Source organism: Ips typographus, linkage group LG7, assembly GCF_016097725.1.
Source record: "Ips typographus isolate SLU linkage group LG7, UJ_Ityp_2.0, whole genome shotgun sequence".
NCBI lineage: Eukaryota > Metazoa > Arthropoda > Insecta > Coleoptera > Curculionidae > Ips > Ips typographus.
The window spans coordinates 9,412,638-9,428,854 of record NC_138428.1 but is presented as its reverse complement, the minus strand read 5'-3'; the positions used below and the strand labels follow the sequence as shown (position 1 = coordinate 9,428,854).

At 38.6% G+C, this 16,217-nt stretch overlaps 2 long non-coding RNA genes across 3 annotated transcripts; one reads left to right on the top strand and one right to left on the bottom strand.

The window, feature by feature from the left end:
- Positions 1-4,095: 4,095 nt before the first annotated feature.
- On the bottom strand, positions 4,096-5,735 carry LOC145731866 (uncharacterized). The gene is made up of 2 exons (XR_014178900.1): positions 5,147-5,735; positions 4,096-5,084 (listed from the first exon to the last, which is right to left on the bottom strand). It is a non-coding gene; the product is annotated as an uncharacterized LOC145731866 (long non-coding RNA).
- Positions 5,736-7,543: 1,808 nt separating this feature from the next.
- LOC145731803 (uncharacterized) lies at positions 7,544-15,427 on the top strand. Of its 2 annotated transcripts, none has more exons than XR_014178882.1 (3): positions 7,544-7,677; positions 10,413-10,990; positions 12,736-15,427. It is a non-coding gene; the product is annotated as an uncharacterized LOC145731803 (long non-coding RNA). The 2 variants fall into 2 exon arrangements; XR_014178881.1 differs by lacking the exon at positions 12,736-15,427 and adding an exon at positions 11,046-11,670.
- The last annotated feature ends 790 nt before the right edge of the window (positions 15,428-16,217 follow it).

Here is a 16,217-nt window from a genome sequence, read left to right as displayed (position 1 = left end):
GCACATTAAATTAATAAGTGAACTCGGTCATAGTTTCATCATACCATCACCCTTACGACCGTGACTGGTTCTTTGACTTTAAAATTATGAAACCGCTAAAAATTAAAATCTTGAACGTTAAACCCCTTCTAAAAATTTACTAATGGACTGACTTTTAACGTTGATTATAGTCACGGCCGTCTACCGGCCTCTGAATCGAAAAAATAAAATAATTAAAAATTATTTTATTTAAAAAAAATTCAAAAATTAAAACAGCGGGATGCCAGACTGTTTTCGGCCAAACAGTCCCAGATATGTTGCTTGGAAAACTTAAGGCTTACGGTGTAGGAGGTCAAACATTACATTTGTTTTCATCATATTTAACTAATAGGCAACAAAAAGTTAAAATATTAAAAATGGACAGAATTATTTCTCAAGGCTGAAGGAAATTAAAATTGGAATTGCACAGGGAACCATATTGGGACCTCTTTTATTCATTGTATTTCTTAATGACCTTAGCAACATTCTGCTTTCAGAAAATGAGCATGTGACGTGTTATGCCGATGATACGAATTTATTGCCAGGGGGAAGAAATGTAGAAAGCCTAGCACTATCGGGAGAAAACTTATTTTGCAGAGCACAAGATTGGTTTAAAAGTAACAGATTATTACTTAATAATAATAAAACAAAGGTTCTACTCTTTAGAACAAAACAATTCAAAATTGAAAAACCTGGAACACTAACTTTTGGACAATCAAATACAGAGCTAGTAGAACATACCAAATTTCTTGGAATTCACTTGGATGAATTCCTAAACTGGTCAAATCATATTTTAGAGTTAAACAAAAAGCTTAGTTCAGTTTGCTATGGCAAACGAGTCACTGCGAAATACATGAATGAAAGAACATTAAAAATCCTATATTACGCAAACTTTGAATCTGTGCTCAAGTATGGGATATTTTGGGGTTCTAATAGCTTAATGGAAAAAATTTTTGTTTTACAAAAACGACCACTTCGAATAGTCAAGAAAATGGGATACAGGGAGAGCTGCAGGGGGGTTTTCAAAGCTAATGGCATTCTGACGGTTCAGCAGCCGCAAAATCGACCAACCGGTCCAAACCGTCGCTGGTCGCCCAGGCGGGCAATCAACCCGGCGAGAACCGCCGAATTGCCACTGTCGATACAACAGCAAGCATGGCAAACCCACCGAAGGAGAGACCCACACAAAAAGTGGCTCCGCCGGCAAGAGCGATCGCCGCAGAACAACCTCCTGCTGCTGATCGTACTAATTTGAACCATACAAATTCTCGACGCCCACGTCAGGCTCCGGGAAATGTAAACAGGGCGGCCCAGCACTAAATACCACGTTGTTGCCCCGCTCGCTCACAAATCCTCGGAAAGCGCCTGATAACGTCTACACAACCTTTCGTCCTACGCAGAGACGTAGTCCCGGAAGGAATAGACAACCAGTGGTTGCAGCAAACTTGCACATGCGTCCCAGATTAAAGAGCTAAAAAGCTCAGATTTAACTTCTTCGGCCCTCGCGCCGCTTGAAGGATCGAGAAAAAGGAACGTTTCTTTAGTTTATAGCGCAAATTGTGCGAATGCCCCAAGGCCAAAAATTATATATTTGACGTCAGCAACGCCAAACGGTCTACTGGATTGCTCATCGCAACCAGAAGTCCAGTACTGGAATATTACCACCACTACCGAATGATATCCATCCCGGCATAGTGGATTTGTTAGCCGATTTCATCAACGTGTTTGATTCCGGTCTTCAACAGCCAACTACCAGAACCACGCAGCATCATATCGCGCTGAATTCTGGCAAAATAGTGAATAGACGATGCTATCCATTGTCGCCGCAGAAACGCCAGATCGTTTACGAGCAGGTGGATGAGATGCTAGCTGCGGGAGTTAAACGACCATTTAACTCACCGTACTCGTCATCCCCTGTGCTGGTAATTACACCAGGTAAAAAACCACGTTTCTGCATTGATTATCGACCGTTGAACGAACTAACCGAAGACGAAGCTGCCAATCTTCCTAGAATCACTGATGCCATTAAGCATTTAGCTGGAGCGAAATATTTCACCGTCCTGGACCTTAAAGCTGGATATTGGCAAATTCCTCTGGACGAGGTATCCAAGCCATTAACAGCATTCTCCTTACCGGACGGAGCAACGTACGAGTTCGAAGTTATGCCATTCGGCCTTAAGAACGCGCCCAGTACTTTTCAAAAACTCATGGCAGGAGAAGAAAAATGTCAGATTGTCAGGCAAGATCTGGATTATTTGGGATTCAGAGTTCACGGATCATTCATCGAACCCCAGGTGAAGCATCTCGATCAAATACGAGAATTTCCAGTACCACGCACCAAGAAACAATTACAAAGTTTTCTAGGTGTTTGCGGATGGTTACGTGAGCACGTACCCCGCTATTCTGAATTAACAGCCGCAATGACTGACTTGCTGCAGGGAACAGGGAAACCTTTCAAGTGGACCCGTGAGGCTCAAGAATCCTTCGAGAAAACCAAGGAAGCCCTGGCTGAAGCCAGACCCTTGGCTCGACCCAACTTCCAGCAAACTTTTATCGTCCAAACCGACGCAAGCGCGGTAGGCATGTCCGCCGTGTTATACCAGGAATATGACGGCAAACGACACTTGATATCACACGCAAGTGCCAAATTTAAAGCGGCTGAGCGCAATTACCATGTTAACAAGCAAGAGTGCTTAGCACTTGTGTGGGCCCTCGGAGTTTATCGGGGTTACCTGGAAGACAGTCCATTTATCGTACGAACGGATAGCAGATCGTTAACGTGGTTACATAAATTCAAGGACACGCGAGCGAAATTAACACGCTGGGCGTTATTGCTTCAGGAGTTTGCGTTCAAATTAGAACATGTGCCAGGAACTCAGAATGAGTTACCAGACTTTCTATCCAGACAGCCGGAAAATGCCGAATATTCAGGAACACCAGATAATGATCGATTGTTGCCTCCAACGGGAGAAGTAGAACAAAGTCCAGCGCAGCCTCAGGCTTGCCAGATCACAATCGATCAATTATTCGAGCAGGTAGCGCAATCGCAATCGCGAGTTCGACACATTAAACGAACAATCAATACGCTACTGGAGATCCATAGAACTGCAGAGGGTGAAAGGACACCATCACAACGTAAACTGGCTCAACGATTTGTCACATACGAGGCACTTTTATGGAAGCGTGCTCCAGGAGGAGACCGCTTGGTTGTTCCCCGTTTCATGGTGGACAGGGTTATATATAATTACCACGACGTACCCGAGCGAGCACATCCAGGCACAGCCGAGACTATACGACTGATTGCCCAAAGATATTTCTGGGGATGTATGCAACAATAAATCGGTAGGTTAAGAGAGTCTTATTTGAAGATGAAGAAAAAACTCCACAAAAGGCTACAACTAGCAAAATGTATCAGTCCTCACCCTTTGGAGTATTTTATGTGGAAGCAGTACCAATAAATGTGGGATGCCAAGTGAAACCACAAATGGAAAATCAAACCACAACAACAAAAGGTTTGATAAAAACAAGATCAGTAGGAACATCAACATCAATCATCTCTGCTTCAGTTTTACCTGTAAGAAATACACCATCAAGCCCTGTTTCAAGTTCACCTTCCTCTAGTTCCAGCTTCATAAAGTCGTCTAGAAGCTCTATTACTTTGTCAGAACAGGCATCGGAAAGTGATAAAACAAGTTCTTCAATAGTGACAAAAGAAACTCGAAAAAATACTAGTATTTTGTTAATAGAAAAGCAATCTCGGTTTTATTTAGGTTTACCACATTATTTAGTTAAAATGTTATCAAATTGGATTGACAGTTCTTATGTTGATATTTTAATAACATTAAAAAAAATTAGATTAGATGATGTGTATATTAGATTAGGAAATGATTTTGGAATAAGTGCTGTGAGAGTAGGAAAAATTTTTGTTAAAACTGTACCAAAAATTGCTGGTGTATTGCAGAATTTTGATTTACAAAATGATAAAATTGCATGTAATTTTTTATGCTCTAACTTTTGAACATTTTTGGTTATATATTTGTATTATAAGTATATATTATGTTTTTTAATACAACAACGAATAGAAAACTGATATATATTTACATATTACATAAACTCTTAAATATAAACATTTTCCAAAACAGTGTAGCTTGTTCAATCATCTCGCAGTACATTTCTTTGTCCAGTTGTACTTCAAAAATGGAAACTTCTTTATTCACCTCAAAATTTGGTGAAGCAATACAAAACAAGCCTTTAGCTCTGTTTGTTATGTACATTTGCAGCTGAAGCTGGGCCAAAAACTTTTTTTTAATGATGCCATCCTTTTCATACAATTCCCTGGTTTTCTCTTTGCTGGGACATTTCACTTCAACACAATGTGTATCAGTAATGCCGTCTGGGGAAGCACCAAATATGGGAATATCTTTTCTTAAGAAAAGCCCTGCTTTCTTAATTTTAATATTCCTGATTGCTTCAACTTATTTGATGACTAGTGCTTCCAAATTTTGGCCTCAAATGACAGGATCCGTTAATAAAAGAGCTGACGCACCCATAATTTTCTCCATTAATGACCCTTCTGCTGTCTTGCAATGACATACTTCATAAAACCTGGAGGCTGTCACCCTTCCAAACTTCAACTCGTACCATAGACTGTCCTTACTTTGATTTCTGGTTAATTTCTCTGCATTTACACAACTTTCTTCAGTCATAACATTCTTTATGTATTCTATGAAGTCATCAGCATTCACATTTTTACAATTAATTCTATAGTTTAAAAACAACTGATAAATACTCAGGTCATTTCCAGAATATTGAGCCTTTTCAATGTCGAATATTCCTCCTTTAGCTGTTGGTAAGCTACAGACAACATCTCTAACATATTGGGAGTTCCTTAATGGTAAAGAAGGTAAATCTTTTTTTAGTAAAGAATGTAGATCACTTTTTGCCTTCCCAAATTGTGATAAGGCAGATTTTTAACAGTAACCAGTAACACTCTTTTGAAATTACTGATGGTGCTTCACTACGTCGATGTAACCATAAAAGAAATGCCACACCATGCTTACATCCACCTGTAAAAACCAAAACCAAAGACAATGCATTTATTTATAGTATGAGCAATAAGACTAGTGACCTTCAGAAGCAGCACAGTCTTTACATGCACAAGACAGTACTTTTTCATCTTCCTCATCAATAGCTACTTCAACATTGTATGCCTTTTTTGACACTTTATGTTCAGGTGTTATTTGTGCTTTTACAATACATTGTTTTCCTTCTCGTTTTAACTGCACATATCCTACTGCATTATCTCCATATACCTCCTTCATGGATCTGAAATGCATATTTTCACTATTTGTTTTGATTACAAGGACATAATAAAACTTATAATAAACCTCATCAAGAATGCTTCAACACAACTTAAATAATAATAATTATTTAAGTTGTTAAACTGCATTTCTTATGGTAAAATTATACTTTAATTTATAGTTAAAGAATGTGAATGATCTACTTACTTTTTGGTTTTAACATTTTGGTACTCCACACTTAAAAACTGGGTGTGATGGAGATAGAAATTGTTTATCATTTCAACGTCCACTGTAGGCAAATTATCGGAATCAGCTTTGACAAAATTTTTTTCCATTATTAACGGTTTAAAGAACAATTAAAAATAAAAGCAATGAAACACGTTTTGAATGGCAAGACCAAGACCAAACAAAAATCAACAGGCAACAGGCAACAGGTTAGGTTTGAGTTTTGACGTACATCTGTCAGTTGACAAAGTAGTTTGACGTTCAGTGACTTTACTTTGATGTACGATGTATTGTTCTCTCTCTCCTTAAAACTGAAACAATATGCTCTCCTTTTTTGTCATATAGTATTTGAATAACCACGTGGAAGAAAAATTAAGAATTGAGTAACGACGTACTGCACAGTCCATGTTGACGTCACGACAAGGAGTGGCTCAAAAAAATAGCCTTCATTTTTGTCGATTTACAAAAAAACTAGTGATTAAAAAATGTTTTTTTTTTATCTTATTGGGTGTTTTAAGTAACTAGTTTTAAGAAGTATATATTAGAAACATTAGATTCGCATATGGTTTATGACCCCATTTTAGTATTTTTAATACTTCTACACGTTTAGCATATTATATTATAAAATAAACTAAAACAAAATTACACATAATAACTAAAATGCTTAAAATATATATTTTTTAATGTCATGTTAATAGAAAAGCGAATTAAATATTATGGGATTAGTATTAATCTAATACTAACAGTTCAACATGACAACGCCGCGCATGTTTCATCTCTGTTGTCAGGTGGTGCGGGTAACGGCGCGTCGACCGAGGTGGAAGGTGGAAGGGGCAAACGGCAAACGTGGAACGTGCCGCAAACGTCGTAATCTCGTGAACACAAAGAAGGTACGCTGCTCAAGCTTTTGTCTTGTGCAAATTGCACAAAGTTTTTTTGATTTGCAGCCTACATCGGCACCAGATTTTTTGGGCTACTTTTTTAGTAACTCAGTATTAAGTGAAAAAAGTGTACCAATTATCGCCAACGATAAGTACAGCTTGCAAAAATTATACATACCTATAACCACAAAACGTGCATCGTGCATCTTAGCAAATCAAGCGACATTTTCTTTTCCCTTGCCTGAAACTTGTGTTCCCTGTTCAGAGTATTCAGTATTCAGTCAGTTTTGCTTAAAATTACCGTCGGTAATAAGGATTTTAGTTAGATGGTAGAAGTTATAAATATATCTATAGTGCATGTGCTTATAGTGGTATATTACACTGATACAGTATACTTATTTTATGTGTATACTGTTCGATATAAATATAAGTAGAAGGAAAACATAATTTCCATTACGACGGTAATTGTTCACAATTAATTTTACACACCAATACGACACCAATATTGTTACAATGTTGTACTTTTATGTGACAGAACTTTAATTATAATATATTTTATAGTAAAAATAACTTTAGTTTACTATATGTATAAGCTTTAACGTCGTGTAAATATATAAAGTCGCATATAGGGTGTTACAAATTTGATGCATTTTTTTCAAGTTTGTCTTCATTTAACTAAACCTCGATCTACTACAGTTCCTGAGATAGCAATAATGCATCGAATTTGTAACACGCTGTATGTATGTATTGCTACATCCTCTATTAATATTGACCAAACTTGGTTAAATATTCTAGAGGAGGAGATAACACTTGGTCATATCAAACGAAACTGAAATTTCTTGTAATTTTGTTTTCATTATAAAACCCACCTTCACTACAACAATAGATAACCTTTCCTATTGGAATGACAAAAGTCAAAATTTATGTCAATTTTTATTGACAAAACCCTTCTCAGAGTTCCATATTGAACATTATCAGGTTTAATATTTATTAAGTTGTTGTTTTCTGTGTTCTGCCGTTGTGTTCTTTCTTTTTTAGATTCTCTGAAGACGGTGGTAGATTTTCCACCGAAACGTCAGCGTTTTTAGGTAACAAGATCGAGCCTAAGTCAGTGGTCTTGTGTTGGGACGACTAGGTTAATGTTATTTTCAACTTAGTTGAAAATAGTGCGAAATTCCATTTTCCCAACAAACCTTTTTTTGTGTGAGACAGAAGACCCAATAAACAAAGGAAAAAAAAATAAAAATAGAATGGTAAAGTTAATTTTTTATTTTATTTTATTTCTTTGACTTTAAATAATATATTTAAACTGTATTTGACAACACTTCATAGTGAGAATGATTTCTCGCTCAGTTTGAGATACTCTGTAAGGGCGGCACTTGACTGGTTTATTTTCCGTGACTTCTATTTTGTGCTCTATGAGTTGTGTTTTTCCCATGTACCTAGGCGATTTACAAAAAATGTCTTCATATTCGGTTAGCAAATTTTCCAGCTTCTTTTTGAATTCATTTTCTGCGATGTGATCAAACTTATGGTCGTCTAGTGTCACTACGTCCTCTTCAGTTTTGTACGTTGTATAGAGGTGGCTTCATTTGTAGCTTCTAACTGTGCTATCGTTGTGCCTTTGAAAATTACTCTATTTGTGGGTCCTATGTTTGTCAGATTTACCGTGATTTTTTCTCCGGCCTGATCTAAGCTGCACAAGAGGTTATTGCGGACCAACCACCCTTCGTTTGGCACCATGAGTTTTTTGTCGTTTCCTGGGGGCTGAGGTTCAACTTTTACTGTTTTCTTTTCCCCTGGATTAAGGACGCAATCTTCAGACATTCTTATTTTTTCAGCCATGTTTTCTTCGTCCTTTACAAAGTACGGCAGGGCGTCCCATGAGCTGACTTTGCTCAGTTTATGGGGTTTTGGCCGCGGGTTATTATCTTTAGAGACCCATAACGTTAAGTTTGTGTCTTTGAATTCTTCGTAGAGTGCATTTTTAATTTCTGTCCAGTCGGTTCTGTTATTTGCGGCAGTCGATCTCGGGATGGCTATGTTAGAGATACCGTTCCGTACTCTCCATTCTTTTAATTTAGTGCAGCAGTTTTTGAGTGTCTGGGCGGGCGTGCATTCGCCAATATTTCCTATTATTGCCATCTGTAAGACGTGCCTGTTTCCTTTTTGAAAGCTGGTCGTACTGCCTAAGCTTATTTTGCCTGTTTCTTTTTCCGCTAGGTAATTTCTAATGGCTTTTCCAACTCCTCTGTCTTTGCTTGGCGCTGTGGAGCACGTAAAGGTCCATGCAATGTTGCTCGGCAAGCTGAAAATTGATCCGGGCATTTCTCGGAAAACTTCTCTCCAGCTTCGTATGCTGCTTTCCTGTCTTGGCTCTAATTTAAGATTGTGGGTGCTTTTTATATTCTGTCTTAGTGGTATAATCATGTTTTGTGCCAAGCTGAGCGTGTTCATTATTAAACATATGGAGGCCTTCATTTCCCTTAAAAATTCCATCCCTAATATCAAAGGTTGGGGTGGGCCTGTCAATACTGTCGCTTTCACTTTCAATTTTCTTACTTTGTTGCCCCTAAGTTCAAGAGATGCCCATGTCTCTCCTAGACTAGCTATTCTTTGTCCTCCTGCTGTGAGTAGTAGGGTAGGTTGTTGGCCACGCTTGTACACCCCCTCTGTGAGGTGGTGGCTTATTATGTTTAACTCTGCACCTGTGTCGATAATTACTGGTACATAGTAACCGTTCACCACCGCGTTGATGTGTAGAATTTTGCAGCACGTTGGGCCCTGAGTGGAGAGGGTGACAGGGCTTAGTTTTGCCACCCCCTGGCGTTTGGGTACTGCTGCCTGCTTCTGCAGACTGCAGCAAAGTGCCCTGGTTTCCCGCAGTAATAGCACGCGGGTTTATTGTCTCTAGTTCTTGTGGAGACGTAGTGCCTTTCTGGCGGGGGCGTGCGCCTTGTATCGTACGTCCTTCTGGGTGGTGGCGGGGTTCTTTCTCGATAGGGGCGGTTCACTTCGTAGCTTGACTGTTGCCTGGGAGCTGAATTGTACTCGAATTGGCGCTGGGGTCTAAATGCTGGTGGTGGGGTGGTTTCTACAGGAGCGTTATCCATTGTAATGCACAGCATTTTTATTTCATCCAAGTTTCGAGGGGCCCGGTTGGGAAAATGCGTGAGCCAGTAGTATCTTGCTCTGGATTCGTCTCTTAGGCCGTTGTGAAAAATTTCTTGGAACTCGTCAAGGTCGACCACTTGCTTGTACTCTTCGTATAGAACCCTTAGGTCGTAAAAGTAGTTTTTTGTTGGTTCCAGGGACCCTTGTTTCCTTTCCCGCACTTTTGAGAGTAGCCGTGAATTGATGTCGCCGTCACTAAACTCGATTTTAAAGGCCTGGCAGATATGGTGCCAATTACTGTCGGGGTAAGTTTCTTTATATTCCCTGTACCATATGTTTGCAGCCCCCTGTAAGAAGGAGTGAAAGTACAGTATTTTTAAGGCATCATTCCAGTTGTTAGCCACCGCTATTCGCTCGTAGGTAGCTATAAATACTGGTGCTGAGTCTGTACAGGGGTTGAAAGTTGGGGGGCTGATGAACTGGGGTAGTGCGGGTGTTTTTTCTCCTGTCTCTACAGTGGAGATTGTAACGTCTGCCATGGCGTTGGTGCCTATTATCACTTTCTTTCTGCTTTCTAATCTCTCTGATTGTGCTTGTGCTACCGGGGGTGAGTTTTTCTCTCTTATTGTTACGTCGAGTTCGCTTTCTGTATCCTCGTTGTCCCCCTGTCCGCCTTCTTTCTTTTCAACTATTGCTTTTTCTTTCTGTCTCACTACAGTGAGGGTGATGTATTCAGGTAGGCCCTCTGGCTCCTGTCTTCGTGTATCCCCCACACTCGAGCTTCTATGTCTCGGTTCAAACGGGCTGTCTGGCTTTATTGACCTCAGGTTGTATTTCCCTCTATTCATTCCTTTTTTTTCCCCTTCGCCTTCAGTGGCTTGGGTTGCGAGGGTGTGTCTACCAATATGGAGATTACTAGACGGGGATTGAATGGAGCGCCTCCACCATGTCACGTTTAGGGGTGCGTAGTGAGGGATGGTAGAGAAACAACCTAGGTCACAGGCAAGCCTCGTTTATTATAAAACAATGTAAACTATACACTTAAGAGGGGTTATTCTTACCCCCAGAATAAAAGGGCCAACACGGCCGTAACTGTCGTAGAGCGCATGTGAGTTCGGGAGAGACGAGTGGGGGTTTTAGTCCTTCAGCTACACCGTAAAGGGGCACGCAAAGGTGTTCTTGTACGATGTGACCAAAAGACCAAGTGAACAACTGGGGTTAAGGGTTCTAACGGTCACTTCAAGTTGCGAGAGAACCCTTCTCTTATCAGCCTGGGATCCTAAGAGGGTAGCGAGCCGTCCCACCACTTCAAGTTAGAGACTGTTGCTCGCCGACCGACCCGGAGACCAGTGACTTTAGATGGCCAGCCTTGCTGAATAAATACTCGTCGATTGACCCAGATTCCTACTAGACTTGCTGACATACGCGATTATTCGGTGTATAGTACGATAGGTATGTAAATGTTGGAATCTGCGACAATATACTTACTAACTGTCACTCACCTTAGATAGTCAGAATTAAGAGTTTATCCAATTGGGATTGTTTAAGACAGAAGTAACCTTTTGATAGCCGAACGTATGCATACGGAAGGACATGGGTATCAGTTGGACGTCAGTAACTTAGTAGTAGTCTGATTGACTGACTGAAAATTAAACTGTAGACTTTGCGCTGGATTACAGATAGTATATTGTCTATAGATAGTGTATGTGTGGAGTATATTGATAGTATGTGTAACAAGTTAAACGAGACGTGCGTTTATTACTTTGATAAACGCCTTTACCGAGAACCTCTGAAACAAGGTAGAATCAAACCACTTGGTAGAAAAATATAATTTAATAACTAAACAACAGTTAAAACTAATCGACAAAATGGTTAGTTAATCAACTTAGCGAATCGGAATAAAACATTCAAACATAATTCCCAAAGTAACACTTCAAACAGTACCTTTTACATGCACGAAATATGACAACAATTAAATCATACTTACATTTGTTGGTTTGGCACTCGCGATTTTTTATAATTTAGGAAATGGTTTACTATTTAATTAATTTACGAACCCGGTGCGGGTTGCAGAATTCGGGACGACTGGGATTTTGGATTTTGAGTTGCACATACTAGGCATTTACTTAATATTTTACCGGTAGATACCTGTTTAACTTAGAGCGTTCGAAAATTGTTTTTGTTAACTATTGCCGTTCTGAAATTTTGCCCATATACCGAATATATATACCCGGTTTATGATTTATTGATCGAGAAGTTCCGCCGGTAAATTAAGAAAAAAATGACTTTTGACAGGTTTTCCGTTAAAATTTAGAATCATAACCTCAAAAATTAGTTTATGCTTGACGATTTGTCGGTTTGTCCGTTTGTTCCTCAGTTTAGCTAACTTATGAGATTGACCTGTTAAATTAAAATGGATATTGGAATATGTTCTGTTTGCGAGGTGGAGGGAGAGTATGCGGATATTATAAAACATTTTTAACACATTTAACATCTGGATGCTCAGGAACAAGAAACCCAGAGTTTCCAAGAACAAGATGAAACTGAAGATGAAAATGACACAATGGCAGATAAGCTAATGGCAACTTTACAGATATCAGCATCAGCACAAAACATAAATTAAAACACGTTGACTTTTTAGGAAGTACGAACGAAAGTTTGAAGTGATGTGATCGAACTATCAAACTGTTGTTGGTTTGTTTTAAAAATAAAAAGAGATTTTTTAATACTGGTAAGAAGACAAATAAAGCCATATGGCAAATGATAGCCCAAGAAGTTAATGAAAGTGGATATAATTTTACTGGAGAGCAGTTTGATTTAAAATTTCGCAATTTTAAGAAAACTTATTAAAGAATTGTGGACAATAATAACAAAACTGGCAGGGGTACCAAAACATGGCCATATTTTCAACAGTTCAATAGACTCTTTGGCAAAGATCCTAAGGTACAACCTGTAGCAATTGTTGGTAACCGTGAAGTTAAAAAACAATACCGTCACGTGGATCCTATAGTTGTAGAAGAAGTTACTGATGTCAGTAAACGAATTAGGTATAACAATAAAAAAAACCAACTAAATGAAATAATAATATAAAAAACATTATACACTTCCTGATGTAAGATAGAATATTTTAATTTCTAAGCAATAGTAATGTTATGTAGAGGTAGTTCTTAAAACTAAAACTATTTCTATTTTTGTAGTCACCAAGAACTGTTAATGCTGATACACCCACAAGCGAGATAAAGAGGAAGAGAGAAAATTAAGTAGAGCCAGAATGGGTTAAGTTGTTACGGAAGATGCAGCTGAACGGCATGCAGAAAAAATGGCAGTTTTTAGAGAATTAATAGAAGTTTTGAAACAATAAATATTTAAAAGAACAAAAACCAAAATAGATATTTGAAAGAACTTTTATTGGGATTTTTCTCATCTATTCCTTTTTTTAAATTACCATAATACTTAATCTTTAAAAAGTAGTCTAGCTGTTTTATATCTTTTCTCTAAGCCGCAGTTGTCTTTTCCAGAGTAAAGTGACTCTGCTAGATCGCCAGCTGCATCAACATTTCTTCAATACTATCCCCTCTTTGCATACAAATGTTATGTAATACACAACAAGCCACAATTAGTGTTGGGATAAGTTCAGTTCTGTATATGTTAACATGCTTCAAAATTCTGAATCTTCCTTTCAGCAATCCAAATGCCTGTTAAATATAGACATGTGTAGAAGAATGTTTAAAATTGAACTGCCTTTGAACTCTTGTCAAATGACCATTATCTCTATAGGGCGTTATAACATAGGTTGTATTTTTATAAGCAGAATCTGCAAAAATATATCATATGGGAAGAGTTGCGCTACATTTTCCTCTACTGCTTGGCTCAGTGACGAGTTTCGAAAAACTCTGGCGTCATGGAGGCTTCCTGGATAACCTACATTTACAATAAAGTCTTATTAAACCATAAATAATATAACAGTGGCCACTAGGCTTTACTTCAATTCACGCTCTGAAAACAGTAAAAAAACAGTATTTTATTATTATTAAACAGATTCATAGAATTCAGTCAAACAGAATTATTAAAATTAGCTTGAAATTTAGGCTGATATATGTTAGGCAATGTATGCACCAAGAACAGACAGGTAAAAAGTTAAATTTTCTCACGTCTGTAAACATATAATTGGAGGCACATACTGCTTGTAATATAATAGAATAAAATGTCTTTCTGTTGCAATATGACATTTGTTGTTTTTGTGGAGGAGTTAGTGGAATATGGCTCCCATCAATAGCACCTATTGTTTTTGAAAATCCTTGTCCTGCAGGCCACTTAATGTAGTTCGGTAACAATTTCAACAATAATGATGTAATTTTATGGACATAACTCCATGCTGTTGACTTGGAGACATCAAATTTTTCAGAAGTACTTCTGAAATGCAAAGAGGAAATGTAGACGATTGATGTTTTTACTTCTTGTATTTTGAATTGAAACTCCTGCGTCTAGCAAACTGTATTAATATATTAATGATTTTAAACCATAGCTTTACTAACACTTATTTATTTTACAAACTACAAACCCCGTTTTTTGGGGTAAAAAAGACCAGTTAAAATTAACCATGTGAGAGTTCACTAAAGGTCAGAATGTAAGTCATTGTTATGAAATTTTGTTAGGCTACGTCTAGTCTGCGCGTTCCGTTCTGGACACTGGGCTGCGTTCCGAAATTAATTCGCGGAAGACTACCGATAAAGGTTAGGTCCTTAACATAGTCCCCCCTTGAAAGACTAAATGTCTTTCAACGTACTCATACCATAACTTAGTTAGAAATCAGGCTCTGACTGCTGAGAGTCATTATAAAAAGTGGGCAAATTTTCGTCACCGGACGCCTTATTGCACTTTCCGCGCACTGTACGGTCACAACACGCACGATGCTGTCCTTCCCAGGATGGACTTCGAGAACACGTCCCAACCTCCAAGCTAAAGGTGGAAGATTGTCTTCTTTGACGATTACCATCATTCCAAACTGTACTGTCGATGAGGAATTCTCCTTCCACTTACTTCTCATTCGAAGCTCCAAAATGTAATCATTTAACCAGCGAGTCCAAAACAACTGGTGTAGCCTCTGAAGTCGCTTGTAAGCGATTGTAAGGTTGATCTCTTAAATCCTCTTCCAGGATAGCCTCAGATGGTCGTCCGATCAGGAAGTGAGAAGGAGTTAGTGGATTTAGGTCAGTAGGATCGGGGGAAAGAAGATGTAGCGGGCGAGAGTTAAGAACAGATTCTATCTGAATCACAACTGTAGCGAGATACTCGTATGACAAAACTTGAGAACCAATTACCTTACGTAAATGTACTTTAAAGGATTTTACCCCTGCCTCCCATAACCCTCCGAAGTGAGGAGCGCGAGGAGGAATGAATTTCCAGGTTATTCCCAAGTTATGGATAGCATTGATAATATTATTTTGATTTTTCTCATTTGAAATGAATTTTGACAAATCTGAGAGTTTAGTTCGAGCACCGACAAAGTTAGTTCCGTTATCGGATGATACAAGTCTAGGTTTACCTCTACGGGCGATAAAACGGTTAAAGGCTTGTAAGAATTTTATCAGTTGAAAGATCTGTCACAAGATCAATATGGATAGCCTTTGTCAAAAAACAAATAAATATCGCTGCATAACATTTGACTTCTTTAAAGGGTTTTGATCTTCTGTCACGGACGACAAAAGGACCAGCATAATCGACGCCGGTATGTTCAAATGGAAACTTAGCCTTGAACCTATGAGCAGGTAAGGATCCCATTAAAAACTGACACTTATTTGGTTTTACTCGTCTGCATTTTACACAAGAGTGTACAATTTGTCTGACTATATTGCGGGCGCCAATAGGCCAATAATGTTGACGTAACGAAGAAAGAAGATGTTGAGGTCCGCAATGTAGGAGTTTTTTTATGATGATAAAAAAACTGCTTATCAATTTGGGGATGGTGATTAGGTAAAATTATTGGGTGAATTTTGTCGTGAGAAAATTCTGAGTTTTGGAGACGACCACCCACTCTGATTAGATCGTTTTCCAAATAAGGATTCAAAGCTAGAATTTTACTCTTTTTTGATATATTTACGTTTTGTTGAAGAGCACTAAATTCATGAGAAAAAACTTGTCTTTGGGCTAAACTTATCAACTTATAAGTGGCTGTTTGGAGTTCAAGTACTGTTAAACATCCAGAACGGCGCTTATCTTTAGAAGACTTAGAGTTTGCGCTAAAACGTAACACGTAAGCACCAAGCGACAACTCGTTGTAAAGTTGTAAAATTTGAGAATGTACTAAAAATATCGAAATTACTGGTGCTTGCAGTCAGCACGGTGGCGATTTTACGATGTTCAGGATATTGGTTCAAATTCTTAGGCCTGTCATAGTCTTTATGAGAAGCAGGTAGATTAAAGTCAAATAACCAAGCAGGGCCGTGCCACCACAAATTGGAATGAATTAGAACTTCGGGTGTAGTGCCTCTTGACACCAAGTCAGCTGAATTTTCCGCTGAAACGACATGAAACCAATCTAGAGGTTGCTACTAAGCTACTAATCATTTTCAGAGCTCACCAAGACAGCCACCGCGGGGTGCGGGAAATCAAAGGAACAGGCAGGGAAGCCAGAGACATCCAGCGGTATGTTTTGTGTGTGGAGGACCACACATGGCTC